Consider the following 16,199-nt stretch of genomic DNA (forward strand, 5'->3'; position numbering starts at 1 on the left):
ACAGTCAGAAAGTGACCCTCTTCTGCTGTTAGTTTGCTCATGCTGAAGAGGGAAAGGATGATGCTCCTGTGTAAGCAAAAAGTATGGAAAATCTATGGCTAGAAGCCCTTCCTTCTAACAATGTTCAGAACGCCAGCTAATATAATAGCAGGTATTATAAAAATGAATTACAACTGGCAAGCTGTTTGTAACTACCTACAAGCCTTGTTATTTTACAAGTACATAAAAGATCTCTCACTTTTATGGTGAAATGTTGGAAAGAATACAAATGCAAGAGCAGGTGATACCTTTATTAGACCACTAAAAAAATCAAGCAAACATCTAGCTGATCCAATAAAGGTATCACTTGCTCTTGTATTTGTATTGTTTTCAGGGGCCACCTGGCCTTTCTCTGATTTGTTTCTATAATGTTGGAAAGAAAGATTCTGTTAAATCTTTATATTAACTGCTCATAATTCCATTGAATTCTAGGAGGCAACTTACAGCTTATGTACATAGCTTTAAAAACTGAGGTTTGCTCCTTACTTCCACAAGTAAACAGCACATGAAAAATTAGTCAAAATACTATGGTGTATAATCAAGTGACCCACATGTTGGAGGGTGTATTCCTTCCATGAAATAGTCTACTATTAAGGTGTAAGGGCAATCATCAACTCAACCACTTGTTTCTAAAATACAGCCATGGACCACCTTTAACAGCAGTCTTATTAACAAAAGCATGGTCATCAAAGAACAGGAAGACCTCTGAAAGCCTGATTCATCTAACATAACTTCTAATTAAAGTGCAAGGATAGTGAAAAGTAAATGTACTTCAGATTCAAACCTGATAAATGCAACAAATAGCTTCATAAAAAATGGCATCACCAAAACATTATGCTCCAGCTAGCCAATACAAAACAGTGTGGTGAAATATCTTCATTAACATGGGGGAGGAAAGCAGTCTACAAGGGGAAAAGTTTTCCAGCTGTGAAATTATGAAATTCACAACGAGCAATCAAGATTACAGTTGCAGTAATCTTGTGATATCAACGGTGGCAACTTAGGCCTTGCCAAACAAGAGGAGAAATATTACTAAAAAAGAAATCAGAAGAAACCATGAATCATCTCCATAAAATCTACATAAGCTAATTTATATGCCAAGATGCAACATTCTTAGAAATAACTTACAGAAATGCAGTCGTAATGCCATTTACACTGAAGAAGACTGTTCCCAGGGGTCAACTGTGTGCCTGCTCTAGCTACTTCCGGATGGTACCTATTGACAGGTAATTTCAGGGCTCTTGGTTTCCTTTCATATCTTATATTTAAATCTGATTCAGATTGAACAATGCATAATATACACCAGGGGTCAGGGAACTTTTTTACCTTTTACCCCCCAAAAATTTATATACGCTGACATTACCCACTTTATTTGAAAGGAAGGAAATTATGCATTATTTGAATTCAAAATATTATTGAATCTATGCAGGCTGTGTACTGAACTAGCAGGATATGTCATCAGTATCAATGGCTGCCAGGCTATGTACCAAACTAGCAGGATGCCCCAAATTTAATAAAGATGTGTACTACTTTTGCTGGAACACATTGCACTCCAGCCATGGGGTGATATAGGGAGTAGTAAGGTGTCCAACGTGCCTAGCAAGTTGTATTAAATTTTTGCTAGCTTGCAGAGGATTTAATCATCATCAATGGCTGCCAGAGTGGTGACAGCAATGATGTGCTTGCTAGAGACAGCCAATGCAGAGTTGGGGGGGGGCTTTTCCTACCACTTTAATCATTCTGTGTGTGGTGTGCAAAAAGGAACAAACCAGGCTAAAGGTCATGTCACCCACCCTGGTGTCACAGCCCAATATCAAAGAACCAGTGTGCTATTTTTTTATCATCATCAATGGAAAACTCAGCACCGGCAAGAAGATTGGAAAAGATTAGTCTACATCCCAATCCCAAAGAAGGGCAGTGCCCAAGAATGCTCCAACTACTGTACAATTTCACACGCTAGCAAGGTTATGCTCAAAATCCTACAAGGTAGGTTTCAAAACAACGTGGACCAAGAACTCCCAGAAGTACAAGCTGGATTTCGAAGGGGCAGAGGAACTAGAGACCAAATTACTAACATGCACTGGATTATGGAGAAAGCCAGAGAGCAGAAAAACATCTACTTCTGCTTCATTGACTACACAAAAGCCTTTCACTGTGTGGACCACAGCAAATTATGGCAAGTCCTTAAAGAAATGGGAGTGTCTGACCACCTTATCTACCCCCCTGAGAAATCTATATGTGGGACAGGAAGCAACAGTTAGAACTGGATATGGAACAACTGATTGGTTCAAAATTGGGAAAGGAGTACGACAAGGCTGTATATTGTCTCCCTGCTTATTTTTAATTATATGCTAGAATACATCATGCGAAAGGCAAGACTGGAAGAATCTCAAGCCAGAATTAAGACTGTTGGAAGAAATATTAACAACCTCTGATATGCAGAAAGTGAGGAGGAATTAAAGAATCTCTTAATGAGAGTGAAAGAGGAGAGCGCAAAAATGGTCTGTAGCTCAACATTAAAAAAAAAACCATTGGTCCATGGCCATTGGTCCCATCACCTCCTGGCAAACAGAAGGGGAAGATATGGAGGCAGGGACAGATTTTACTTTCTTGGGCTCCCTGATCACTGCAGATGGTGACAGCAGCCACGAAATTAAAAGACTCCTGCTTCTCAGGAGGAAAGTGATGACAAACCTATTATGACTTGTCAGAAAGATAAGTAAAGCAAATTAAGTGTGAGCTTTCATTAGAAGCTAAAATAACCAAACAAAAGGTACTATACTACAGTGGCATCATAAGAAGACAAGCTCACTGGAAAAGGCAGCAATGCAGGAAAAAGTGCAATGCAGTAGGAAAAGAGGAAGACTGCACATGAAATGGATTGACTCAATAAAGAAACACACACTTTTGTTTGGTGCTGCAATCAAAGTAGCACTAGAAGCAGAAAGACTGGGATTCAGATTTTGGGAATAAACTATGATAGTCTTGTCTGCTTTGGGGATGAGAAACAGAGAAACATGATTGCTACACACTTCAAACTTCTGCTGTTCTCAACAGAAACTGCAGAGCTAAATGCAGTGGAGATTAAATTTTAGAACGTTCCTTTTGTCATGGTTTTATGAAAGAGTCAAGTCTCTCTCTGTCTCTGTCTCTGTCTCTGTCTCTGTCTCTCTCTCTCTCTCTCTCTCTCTCTCTCACACACACACACACACACATACACACAAGTGCAAACCCTTCCTCCCCCAATTTTCAACAATTAGTTGCTTCAGTTCAGTATATCCATTTCCTCTCATTACATTTAAACAAGCTTGATGAAGCCACCCTTCCCCCCCTTAATTCAAGGCTTCCGTCCTTCTTGCCTGTTCCTTTTTTCAGTTTTGAGTCAGTCTCTCTCTCTGATATATATACACACACATCCACTCACCCTCCCTCCCCCACTCACTCAATATTCTACATACATTTAAACAAGCTGATGAAGCCACCCGTCCCTCTCTCACACCTTTCTTCCTGCCTTAATTGGAGTTTTCCCTCCTAATTGGAGCTTTCCGTCCTCCTGCTTGCAGTCACCTCTGATGGAAACAGTCATTCACAAGCCGGATTGACTGCCCGGGGTTGTTCTATAGCTGTAACCAATCAAGCAGCCTTATCTCCAATCTCTAAAAGAATAGAGGATTTACAAGTGCCTCAACCAAGGAAGGAGGGAGAGGTGGCTTCCAGTTTGAGGTTCGGCTGCAGGGGATGGGAGTGGGGTGGTAGTGCTCTTCTCATTACCCCCAGGATTTTCATTTTTACCCCATTTGGGGTAATTAACCCTGTTCCCCAACCACTGATATACACTATGATGGCCTCAAACAGAGGTCTGAAATTAATGATGCTTCAGTCCCCTCCTGCTGTAGCTGTGGCTGTAAGAGCACATGCAGGATATTGCTGATTGAAAAAAAAGTCTCTTTGCTAGCATTTCAAAAGCTGTGCCAGTGGTTGGGAGTTTGATTTCCCACTGTGTCTCCTGTGAATAGAGCTGGTCTGTGTGACCTTCGGCAAGCTGCATAGTCTAAGGATGCCCCCAGAAGAAAAGAATGGCACTTTGGGAACACCAATTGGACTCCAGCCTATATATGTATGCATTAGTCTCCATTTAGTCTGTGCCCAAATAAGAGCACACAGATTGATGTCCGACCCATCCTGTGCATTTTAAACACATTCTGACTCCATCTTTGTTCACAATGGTATTCTTGCATTTCTGGACCTAAAAGGGAAAACAAATTCCTGCAAATGAAGAAACAAACAGCAAAGCCAGGTCGTAACACGTGCTACAACTGTATCAGACCCTGAGGGGGGAGGAGGCTGAGACATTGCCAGGAGAAAACTCTGATTTTGCAACTGTTCCTTCCTCAGAGGGCAATGCAGGGACCTTCCTCTTCATCCTCTTCACTGGATCTGAAATTAATGGGGCTTCAGTCCCCTCCTGCTGTAGCTGTGGCTGCAAGAGCACATGCACGACATTGATGAATGAAAAAAAAAGTCTCTGAACAGCAGACTTTGATGATCTTGCAAGAGAACTGCAAGGGAGATTTATTTCTAAGATAAAGAGCATTGTCTCCTGCTCCACTGTTGCCTGCTCATCACCTTCCTTCATTCCTCCTTCTCTACCTCTGCCCATGACCTCATCACACATTTTTTAATCTTAAAATTTTAAATACCACCAATGTTGGGTTGAACACAGGGTATTCCTGGGAGCTGCCACTCTGCTATCTGTGTGCCTCTGGCCTCTTTACTCTGTCCTGTGGTCACTCCAGATATGCCCAGATAGCCTCATTTCAGTCTGAAGACAGTACACATTCCTAGTATATATGTTTATTAATAACTATTTGGTTCTTATTGAATAGTAGATGGAAACAGCACTTCAAAGGTATCCCTATTGCTGGTTAAAAGGTAAAGTGTTTATTTTTATCTGCAGTTCCAGTGAGACTACAACTGGGCTGAGTTTTATTCATCCAGTTCTAATGGGAGCACATTCTTATGGGTGCATTCTATTTCTTTTTAAATGAGAAGGTAGGGGTTAGGTAGCTCTAGATTTACTGACATAGAGCGAAGGATCTCTGGAGACTGGTCCTTTCTTGTAATTCAACAACAGCCAAAGACAAGACCTAATAAAACAAAACAGCACACAGGGACATGGGAAGGAATCAGCTTTCTCCATTTTATCTCCACCTTCCAAATACTTTCTTTTTCCCAAAGACTATCATTACAACATTTTACAGGAAATTAAGGGTATTGCCATCCAGCTGTACTGCTTTAACTGTAATGTAAATATATTCCAAAGGGAATATATTTACATTACAGTTAAATATATTCCAAAGGGAATATATTTACATTACTGTGGCTTGTCCCCCCCCCCCACACACACACACCAAGAAAGCACATCATTTAAAATCAGACCAACAATAAGAGTTAGATTGCAAAATGGAGAACAAAAGATGTTTGTGTCACAGCATGAGTTTCAATGAGGCTCCCACCTCCCCATTTCTTTTGATTTTTCTCAAGGTTTTGATTCATAAAAGCGATGACAGCTATTTTCTTTTACAGTCTGGAAAGGGGTGGGGGATATGCTTTTTGCTTAAAAGGAGAGATACAGCATTTGCTTCGTTGGAAAACAAGCTATACAACCAGCATGGCATACACATGTACTTGGACACCAAAGACTTTGAAGTAGTAGAAGGGAAGCTCCAGTTTCAAAGTGTCCTATACCTAAAGACATAACAGACATGCTTCTGCTTCCGTTAGTCACCCATGGACACCAGGGCCTTGGCAAAAGTGAAGTGAACCATAATGCCAACATTGCAATATTAGCAGAAATCCAGTAGTAACTTGAAATTAGAGTACGCCTATTGATTGGTAGATATTTGGTGAGATCTCACCAGTAAGTTCAGTAATTCAGTGGAACTACTCTGGTTATGACTTGCTACTGGATTTCTGCCAGAATTAAAACATTTCTTAATCGCAATAGCAAATTATAGTCATTCAGCAATTAGGGATGTGATGAAATCTTGCCAATATCTCATTTATGATTCAGACAGGCTGTCTCAAAACAGCAACTAACCCAACCTCCCTGCCTCTCCCAAAAAATAAAGAAATAAATTCACACCTCTAGCACAAAAGCAAGACGCTAAACACACTTATTTTTTAATCTTGGTTTGCACCATCTGCACAAAATGTCTTTAGCATCTTTAATTCTTCTGAAAGCAAACCCATACCCACATACTGTATGGGTATCAACACAAAAGAACAGTCTGATTGCTTGCAAAGATACATATAAGCTGTTGAATGCATCTCTTTTTTAAAAGTCTGAGCAATAAGGCCTCAGATATCACTATACTATATATGGTGGAATTAATTAATAATTGTGCAGCACCAAATCAATTCTGATTTACAACTATTCTTCCCCGCCTGGCAGGGGAAGTCCAGGAGTCCGAGCATGGCCGAGATTGCCCAGCACGGCGCGGCTCCCTGCAGTGGTGGCGGCAGCGGTGGCGGACCTCCGGAGGCCTTCCAGGCGGAGAAGCCCTAGAAGGCATCCGGAGGTCCCACCACCACCACTACTGCTGCTGCTGGGAGCCTTCAGAGCTCTCAAAGGGCTTCCTCAAATGTCGGGGAAAAGCCCTTTGAGAGCTCCTAAGGCAAAAAGGCAAGGAGAAAGGGCGGGAAATTCAAATTTCCAGCCCTTTCTCCCTGCCTGTTTGCCTTAGGAGCTCTCAAAGGGCTTCCTCCAATGTTGGGGGGGGAGCCCTTTGAGATCTCCAAAAGCTCTCAGCAGCAGTGGGGGACCTACGGATGCTTTCCAGGGTGGTGGAGAAGCCCTGGAAGGCATCCGGAGATTCCCCCCACTGCCGCCACTGCTGCTGGGAGCTGCGCCGCGCCGGGTGATCCCGGCCATGCTCGGACTCCTGGGAGTCCAACCATGGCTCGGATTGCCTGGCGTGGCGCAGCTCCCAGCGGTGGTGGCGGAGGACCTCCGGATGCCTTCCAGGGCTTCTCCGCCACCATGGGAGGCTTCTTGGAGGTTCCCATTACCACCGATAGTGCTTCGGAGGCACCATCGGTGGTGGTGGGGACCTCCGAGATGCCTCCTATGGTGGCAGAGAAGCCCTGGAAGGCATCCGGAGGCAGATCCACGGCCTACGGACTGGAAGGGAGAGGCAGGGAAAGTGCCAAATTTGAATTTGGCGCTTTCCCCACCTCCCTTTTCTGGTCTGTAGGTTGATTCTCTGGCTGCAAGTCGAACTGAAACTTTGCGGCCGGAGAAGTACGGATCTCGAAAAGTTTGTAAGTGGAGCCGACCGTAAGTCAAGACTCCACTGTACCCAAGCAGCAAATCACCCCTCTCCACATCACTGAAATAGTCCAAAGGCAAGAGCCAATACAACTGGTCCCAGCAATGTCGCAGGAATTGCCAGAATGACATGAACTGCCTCGGGGACTCTGGCTCCAGATTTTGCCTTGAGGTTAGCTCCTGAAGCTTTATCCATCAGTAGATATAGCCACAAGGCAGTGGAGGTTTGAAATCAGAGTTTTCCTCCTCCTAAATGGTTTGTCTTCGAAGGCTGACGAGCCCCACCTACCCAGCCCAGTAGCATTATTATTATTTAAAAATACAAGATACAGACATTGACTGGTATTATATAACAGATACAAGTTTTAATCAAAAACCTAACTATCAGTTAAATATCATGTAGTATGTATGCTGTTCCTAAAATTGCTGGGTTTTGCATTTATTTAGTTTTTGTTGCCAAATATAACAATGTTTATTTATGGTTTGGTAGGTAAATCGCAGAAGAAAATCATGGATGTTCTTTTATTATTCATTCAATAAAGGTGGATTTGATGACATGTAAACTTGCTTGGATTCATTTACTTTAATCAAGTTCTCAATATATTCTGACTATCCATGTATTTCTAATTCCTTTTAACTCTTTAATATTCTCTAACACATGGGGTTTTTCAGAGAGCTGCGGCAGATTATAATATTTTATAAAATCCCATGGCATTATTCCCTGATGACTGTGGGGATCAATAAAATGTGTTTCATCCACAAGTGAGCTATTTGTTTCTATTTCTATTCTTTATATTGTTTAAATTTTTCCAGGTCCTTATCTTCAACTCTGGCATCTTCTGGAATTGCAATGTCAATTATCCAGACATTTCTTCATTCCGTTACTATTACATTCCGATGTATTATGCTCATGGTGTGTGTCTCTTTGAATCTGAAAATCCCACAAGATCTTAACTTGGTCATTTTCTGACATCCTCTCTACCTAATGTTTCCACAGATTCTTGGATGTGGGCAGATTATATTTTGTAAAAAATGGCCAGTATATTAATTTGGCAGCTCTATCATGTCTACTTTTGTAGCCAGTCTGCGCATTCACAGACAAGGTGTGATACTATTTCATCTTTTTTCTTGACAAAGTCAGCATTTGCTGTTTACACTACTGCCTTGAATTTTAGCTTTCATCACATTGGTTTGGAGTGCTTGTTCTTATGCAGCAAAGATCAAGCTTTCAGTTGCTTTCTTGATAGTCCCCAGTTTTAGCCATGCCCAAGTTAAATTGTTTTCATGTTTTTCCTTCATTCTTTCTTCGTTACTGTCCATGAAATGGTTTCTTTTCCCACCTATTTAATTTATCTTCAGACTATTGTTTCTTATATTCAACCTTCATTTCTGTTACATTCAAGATGTTTTCCATTTCACCACTTCAAGTAATTTTTCTCTACTTCTATTAATAGAATCATTTATACTGTACTTCTTTTTTTATTCCTCTACTACCTGTTATATTTGTAGTATTCCATGACCTCAAATTTTCCACATTAAATATATCTGTCCACATCACTTTTTGGGTGTAGGATATGATGCATATACATTTGTGTCCACATTTTTCTATCCATTTTTCCTAATTAACTTTGTGTCCAATCTATTATTCCAGCTGTGTATCTGATTATTGGAATTGCCTATATATTTCTATCTTTGCTTGTATTTCCACCTTTTAATTTTGTTTTTAGAATTCTCTGCTGTCTTTTGATACATTCCCTTTGTGCAGATCTTTAACTTTTATATGCAGAAGACTATATGCTTCTGTTATTCCAAGGTATTTATAATTGTCACCACATAATAATGATAGTACAAATTTTAGCTCTGTTCAGTATGGTTTTTGGATTTTACATCACTGTATAGAGAACTGCACATTTGTCAAGTCCAGGTGTCATCTGGATATCTTTGCTAAATATTTGCACTGTATTTAGCAGTGATTCTATCTCAGTGTCCGGGACGTGGTGGCGCTGTGGGCTAAACCGCAGAAGCCTGTGCTGCAGGGTCAGAAGACCAAGCAGTCGTAAGATCGAATCCACGCGATGGAGTGAGCTCCCATCGCTTGTCCCAGCTCCCGCCAACCTAGCGGTTCAAAAGCATGCAAATGCAAGTAGATAAATAGGGACCACTGCGGTGGGAAGGTAACAGCATTCTGTGTCTAAGTCGCACTGGCCATGTGACCATGGAAGATTGTCTTCGGACAAAATGCTGGCTCTATGGCTAGGAAACGGGGATGAGCACTGCCCCCTAGAGTCAAACACAACTGGACAAAAATTGTCAAGGGGAACCTTTACCTATCTCAATGGGACTTTTTGCATATAGTTTTAAGTCATTCATGTATTACAGATGATTTACTTTTCCTGCTTGATCTAAAAAATGGTAGTGTAATCCAATTTTATTTAAAAATTTTGACAAGGGAATTGATGAGATGTTAAACAGTAACGGCAACAAAGAATCCCGTTGAAATATTCCTTTTAAAATGTTAACTTCCCTGATTTCTTTGCCATTAGCTATTGAATAGTTTTCCTTTTTTCCACATTTTTCTTGAAGAATTTTGAATATTTCTTCTTAACCCAAATATTTCGGGCAGGTGTTAATCCAGCTATGTGGCAGCAAATCAAATTTCTTTTTATAATTTACCCACACTATGTTAAGATTTGTTCTTTGTCTTTTTGAATTCTTTTTGAATTCTGTCAATTAGCAGCTGATCTTTTGTGCTTCTTCACTTCTAAATTTCCCTTTCTGTTCAAATCGGTATAGGGGACTTTCAATTAAATAATTATATATTGATCTTGCAAGTACTCTTGTGAGTAACTCAACATTATTGGAAGGCATGTGATTGATTCTAGGTTCATTACACTTTTCTTGATCTTTTATTATCAGGAATGTTTGGCCTGTTCTCATCCCGTCTCTAGTCATGGAATTTTGAAGCCGGTGGTTGAATTGCACTACTATATGTTGAGGGGGGCTTATTAAGTGTTTAATTAAAGTCCGTACAACTCATCTAATCCAGGCGCACTCGGGTTTTTCACAGCCTTTACTTGCCTCTTAATCATTTCAGTTGTTATTACAATATCATCCAGATGTTTTCCTTGGGTTTCTTTATTTACTATTGCTATTGCCATTGCTATTGCTATTATTAGTGTCAGAACATCTATGGTGAAACATCTGCTCCAAAAAAACTGTCAAACAGGGTTTGATTCTTGACTACACAAACTGGCAATATGTAAAAAGTACTGTATTTCAAATTTATTGTGCCCAGCTTGTAAATATCTGTTTAACCCTTGTTCCCGTACATGATATTTCACTCACAAAGACATGCACACAAACACTCACCCATTTAACATGGTTTGTCTTAGGTATTCTAAACTGTGACATCAAGTTGCATTCCAGCACCCTGCTGTTTTCCAATTTCTCCCCAGAGCAGTGTTTGTGCATAATGGACAGATACTTTGTTGTTGTAGAGCCACCATCATCTATCAAAATGCTTGTAAAAATGAGAATTGTTAATGTTTACTTTCCATCCAATAGGATTCTCCCAAATGGGGCATAAACCTCTTCCTCTCAACTTGTAATGGAGGCAGTGACTGATTTGTGAGGACTGCCAGCTTTCATAATGACCTCATAAGAGACCCAAAATCACAATGAATGCCTTATTAGTCCCCATTCTCTCTAATAATTAGCATATGCTGACATTCAGCTAGGTGCAAATGGCAAAGTTTTATTTTTCTCCCCATATGCAATAAGGAACAATATTTCAAAGTGATGCTCTTAATATTGCTAGTGGAGAGAAAAACTAGCATTTTCTTATTCTTTTTAATTTGCAGAAGGCACGTACACACTCACAATTCCAAAAGAATTATTGTTCAGGACAGTATTTTTATTTTTATATTCAGTGATTACAGCTTTTGAAAACCAGCAGTCTCTAATAAAAAAGAAGCTGCAGAAATCAAAGGACCAAAAAAAGTAGGTATGCAAAGAAAATTGCTGCCTGTTGACTTTGGAAGACGTAAAGATGTGAAAATCCATTTAAAGGCATGGCAGACACACAAAGATATGCCCTGTTGCCATCTTTCAGTTATAAGAAAGAACTCTAGGGGAAAAAACCCAAAACAAAACATCACTTTACCACTTTCATCTGTTAGGCAGCATTGAGATAGCCACCACTATAAAAGATTAGCTAATATTTATTGCCTGCCAGCAAAATGGCAAGTGCAATCAGGCACCATGAAATAAATGCATAGACCCATTTGTGGTATTTTGGTTTTTCGTTCCAAATAAAAATTGATGATATACTACTCACACTCTAAACTTATGAACTGTGTAGTCTGAAGTTTGCATACCTGCTCCTTCCTGTACAGGTGAACAAAGTCTCTTACTTGCTCCAGTGATAGTCTGATACACCTTAGCTGATACTCCTTCATCCTCTCTTGGGTTTAATAAGCAGACTGATTTAAAAGACAAGATGGGACCTATTATTACACATACTGAGATATCCACCTCAAGTGGCAGAAACTGAGGGCAGATGATGAGGGACAAGATAGTAGGCTTAACTTTAGCCTAAACGCATAATGCGAAATCACATTTGGATGAACCACGAGACTTATTAAATGTCTTACATAGATCAGATGTGTGTTGCTTTGACTAACAGCAATAACACTTCCTATTTAGGCATTACATTTGAAACCATGGAGGGGTAAAGAAATGGTGGAAATATTGGGATACACAAAAGCCCAACCTTCAAAGCTCATGTCTCAGAACTCAGCAACATATTCTCATGTTTAAGATCTGTAGGGGAGCCTGTACCTTAAATGCATAAAGGATAGCTCCCAGAAGCCTTCACCACCACCTCTGCTGGCCTGGATTTCTGGGAGTTGAAGTCCAAGAACATCTGGAGGCCCAAGGTTGGGGACCACTGGACTAAATGACATGTAGGTGATCTGGGGATGTGGGGCGTGGGGCTGACATACACACCCTCATCCCCACCACATATTTAGTTATCCACAGATTTTGGCATGATACCTGAATAGGGCTATATTCTTTTCATTCCTTTTTAAGTGTTAAAATGTATTGGTTTCTTTGACATTTTATTATATATACCTGCAACCTAACTATTTATTTGGTGTCTATGAAAAGAAAAAACGAGGAACATGGCAGATTGTCCCAAATATGGATTTCTGTTAACATATACAGATGGCACCATACCACAGGCAGAAAGCAGGAATGACTTGAAGTGACTTCTGATGAATGTGAGAGAAAGAAAGTGTAAAAGTAGGATTGCAACTGAACATTAAAAAGACAAAAAATCATGACTACATAAGACCTATGCAACTTTAATGCTGGGCGTAAAGAAACTGAAATTGCTAAATATTTTTTACACCTCAGTTCAATCATCAAATCAAATGGAGACTGGTATATTGTATCGTCTTTAAATGTCTTGGAACTCTTCTGCCACTCAGCCACTATAAGGGAACCATTTTTAAAATGTGTATGCCTAACATCCTAGTAATTCCATGGCTTAGAACCTCTGAGGGTCTGGATTGTATCAATGTCAGCCAGGCTAACTTACATAATTGTTAATAATCTGCCTTCTCCATAATGAAGACTGCCCAGAATGTGAAATCTCCCCACTTGAAAAAGGTCTGCTGGCATCCCTGGAAGGCATGATTCACATTGGCTACCAGCTTCAAAGCACCCCCTTCATACCCAGGGTGGGAAAGCTTCCCATGTGAGAAGGGATATAGCTAACTGCCATTGAACTTGTTGGAGGTGACTAGGTGCAACCCAACTTACGCTAAAGAAGATACTTACCTTTGTGTGGAACAAGAGGGACCTTTTCAAGTTTCCTAGACTGTCCTTTATCTGCATAGACCTTCCTTCAATCCAGAGTGATATTCTTAAGGTTGCTGATATCATTTCCTTTCTTTCTCAACTGTCTCTGGAAGAGGACCAAGGGAAATCTTGTCTGCATTCTTGAGAAATGATGGAGCAGCCATGGCTTCCCCCATTTCCCCTTTTGTTAGCTAGAATTAGAATTCCTGTTATCTTTCTTACCTCAGTGTATTTCTATAATCAATATTAGTATTCATATTTTCCTAGAATGAGAAATGCGGTGTCGTTTCCTTCCAAAGGGAGAAGTTTACTTTCATAAGCATTCCAATATTCAGGGGCTTCATCCACAAGTCAAGATGAATAACTCGCAAGGCATTCATTTTACATTATTCCCCCCATCCTTCCTTCACATGAGCTTAGACAATCATAACCTGTTATTCTTGGGAGAAAGGAGTGGGAGCATTTTGTTCCTTCCTTTTTAGAGTGCAATGTGACCAATGTTGGAATTCCCCTCAGTCTGCTGATATTTACCTCTTGAAAGCAGGTTGTACTGTTTGGGTCATGTAAGTATATACTGGCACACAGCTCTGAGTTTGGGAGATAGAAGCAGTTATAATAGTTTTGTTGCAAGCTGTAATCAATGTAATTGGTAAGGAATTGTGATTAAACTTAATCATTTTAATTGGCGGGTGAGTGTAAATTTTAATGTCTGGGAATGAAAATTAAAGAAACAATTGTTTGTATTCTCGAAGGCTTTCATGGCTGGGATCTGATGGTTGTTGTGGATTTTTTCGGGCAGTGATCTGAAGGTTGTTCTTCCTGATATTTCACCAGTCTCTGTGGCCAGCATCTTCAGAGGACTGGAGTAGGAACTTTGTCCATGCTCTGTTGCTGTTTGTTGGATAGGTGAGTATTTATAGCTGTGGGAACAGCTTTTGTCCTTTTCAGGAGATAGGGTGATCAGCATGTTTCTGTTGTGGATGTATTGTGATAATTTATCACTTACCACTTATTACAACAATACATCCACAACAAAAACACACTGATCACCCTATCTACTGAAAAGGACAAAACCTTTCCCACAGCTATAAATACTCAACTATCCAACAAACAGCAACAGAGCATGGACAGAGTTCCTACTCCAGTCCTCTGAAGATGCCAGCCACAGAGACTGGCAAAACTTCAGGAAGAACAACCTTCAGAACACGGCCAAAGAGCCCGAAAAACCCACAACAACCAAACAATTGTTTATTTAAGCATTATGGTAGTTCAGATATGTGCAATACCAAGAAATTTTAAAAAAAAGATAATTTGCAATAACTAGAGGAGAAGTTAACAACTATTTGTTTGCTTGCGCTTCCTTCAGTGTCTCAGAAAGGTACCCACAGAAGGTTTTATTCAAAATGCACATGAGCTACAATCCTATATAGTCTTACATGGAGTGTGACTGAGTTAAATCAATAGAACTTTCCTTAGAGTAGACATGCACAGGTTTGCAGGTTCCTTTGTATGTTTAATATTCTGGGAAATACTGATGCTAGATTAGCTGGAACAAGCTTTTGTCCCAAATATCCAGTTCTTTCTTTTGGGCCTTGATTTTGCTTACACTGCAAACAAGAATTCCAAGAGAATTCTTATATAAACCTGGAGCTACAGGATCTGCTTGCTTAATGTCTGCATATAGATAATTTAAAACAGAAATACATATGTAATGGAATACTACAAGTTTTCACATATCATATGTGGAAGGTGCACTGTAAACTTGCTTTGTTTCTTCATTTTTCAAGTTGTATCTGATCACATCTACACTCAGCTGAGGAATGTGCTGTTCTTGCCCAAAGCATAGTTTGGAAAATCCCTACAGTTCATATGAGAGACTCGCCTGAATTCCTGGCATCAGATGCCAGAAATCTTTGGAAGCCAAATTAGAGGTGACACCAGAGATTTGTGATTGAATCATTTTATCTTTATTTTTTTTTATTTTTTTGTAAATGCTTCAGCAAAGGAAACATGGCTTATGACAAAGACCACTGCACTAGAGGAATGGAGTTCAACCTGTCCCCCTGTCATGGTTGCTGGACACTCTCAAAGCTATTATTCACCATGGGAGAGCAAAGTACAGCTACCATACAATGCGATTGGTCTAATCCAAAATGAGCTTCTGAGGCTACACAGAGGCAACAAAAAGAAACCAAGAAATCTAAGGACAAATTTCTTTTATTTGGCCATGAGTTTGTTTTATGGCTTTACCATACAATGTACATTAAGGTTATAAAGAGGAGGGGGACATGAGAAGGGAACCTCTAGTGATGGAAGCTTCAGCCTGCCCAGAGTTTTGTTGGACTCTTGTTGGCAGGGTAAAAGTGTGGGTAGCAATGATTTCAAGGTCTTTTTTCATCTTCCAGGGATTTGGAGGTTCCCCCCCTAAAATAGAACTCCCATTCGAATGGGACAGAATTGAGCTAGACACATTCTGAGGACCATCTAACTTTCTCTTTGTATTGTGGATATGCCTCTGCAAACTATACTCTAGTGTTTTCTCATGGAATGAAGATAATCCTAGAGGTCAACCTCGTGGTACAGTGGTTAAACCGCTGTACTGCGGCCAATACTGTGCTCACAACCTGGGGTTCAATCCCAGGTAGCCGGCTCAAGGTTGACTCTGCCTTCTATCCTTCCGAGGTCGGTAAAATGAGTACCCAGCTTGCTGGGGGGGGCAATGTGTAGCCTGCATAATTAACTTGTAAACTGTCCAGAGAGTGCTTGTAGCACTATAGGGCGGTATATAAGCAGCACGCTTTTTGCTTTCTTCACACAATGAGGCAAAACGTGTCTCAAGGGCTTGACACATTATTTTCAGCAGGAAAGGGTTCTGGTACAACCCAGCCATAGGTTGTAGATTTGATATCTGAGGACCAGCCTACTTAACTACAGAAAAACCAAGCAGTTACCTGTCTGCAAAGTA

This window comes from Pogona vitticeps, chromosome 5 (assembly GCF_051106095.1).
Source record: "Pogona vitticeps strain Pit_001003342236 chromosome 5, PviZW2.1, whole genome shotgun sequence".
Lineage (NCBI taxonomy): Eukaryota > Metazoa > Chordata > Lepidosauria > Squamata > Agamidae > Pogona > Pogona vitticeps.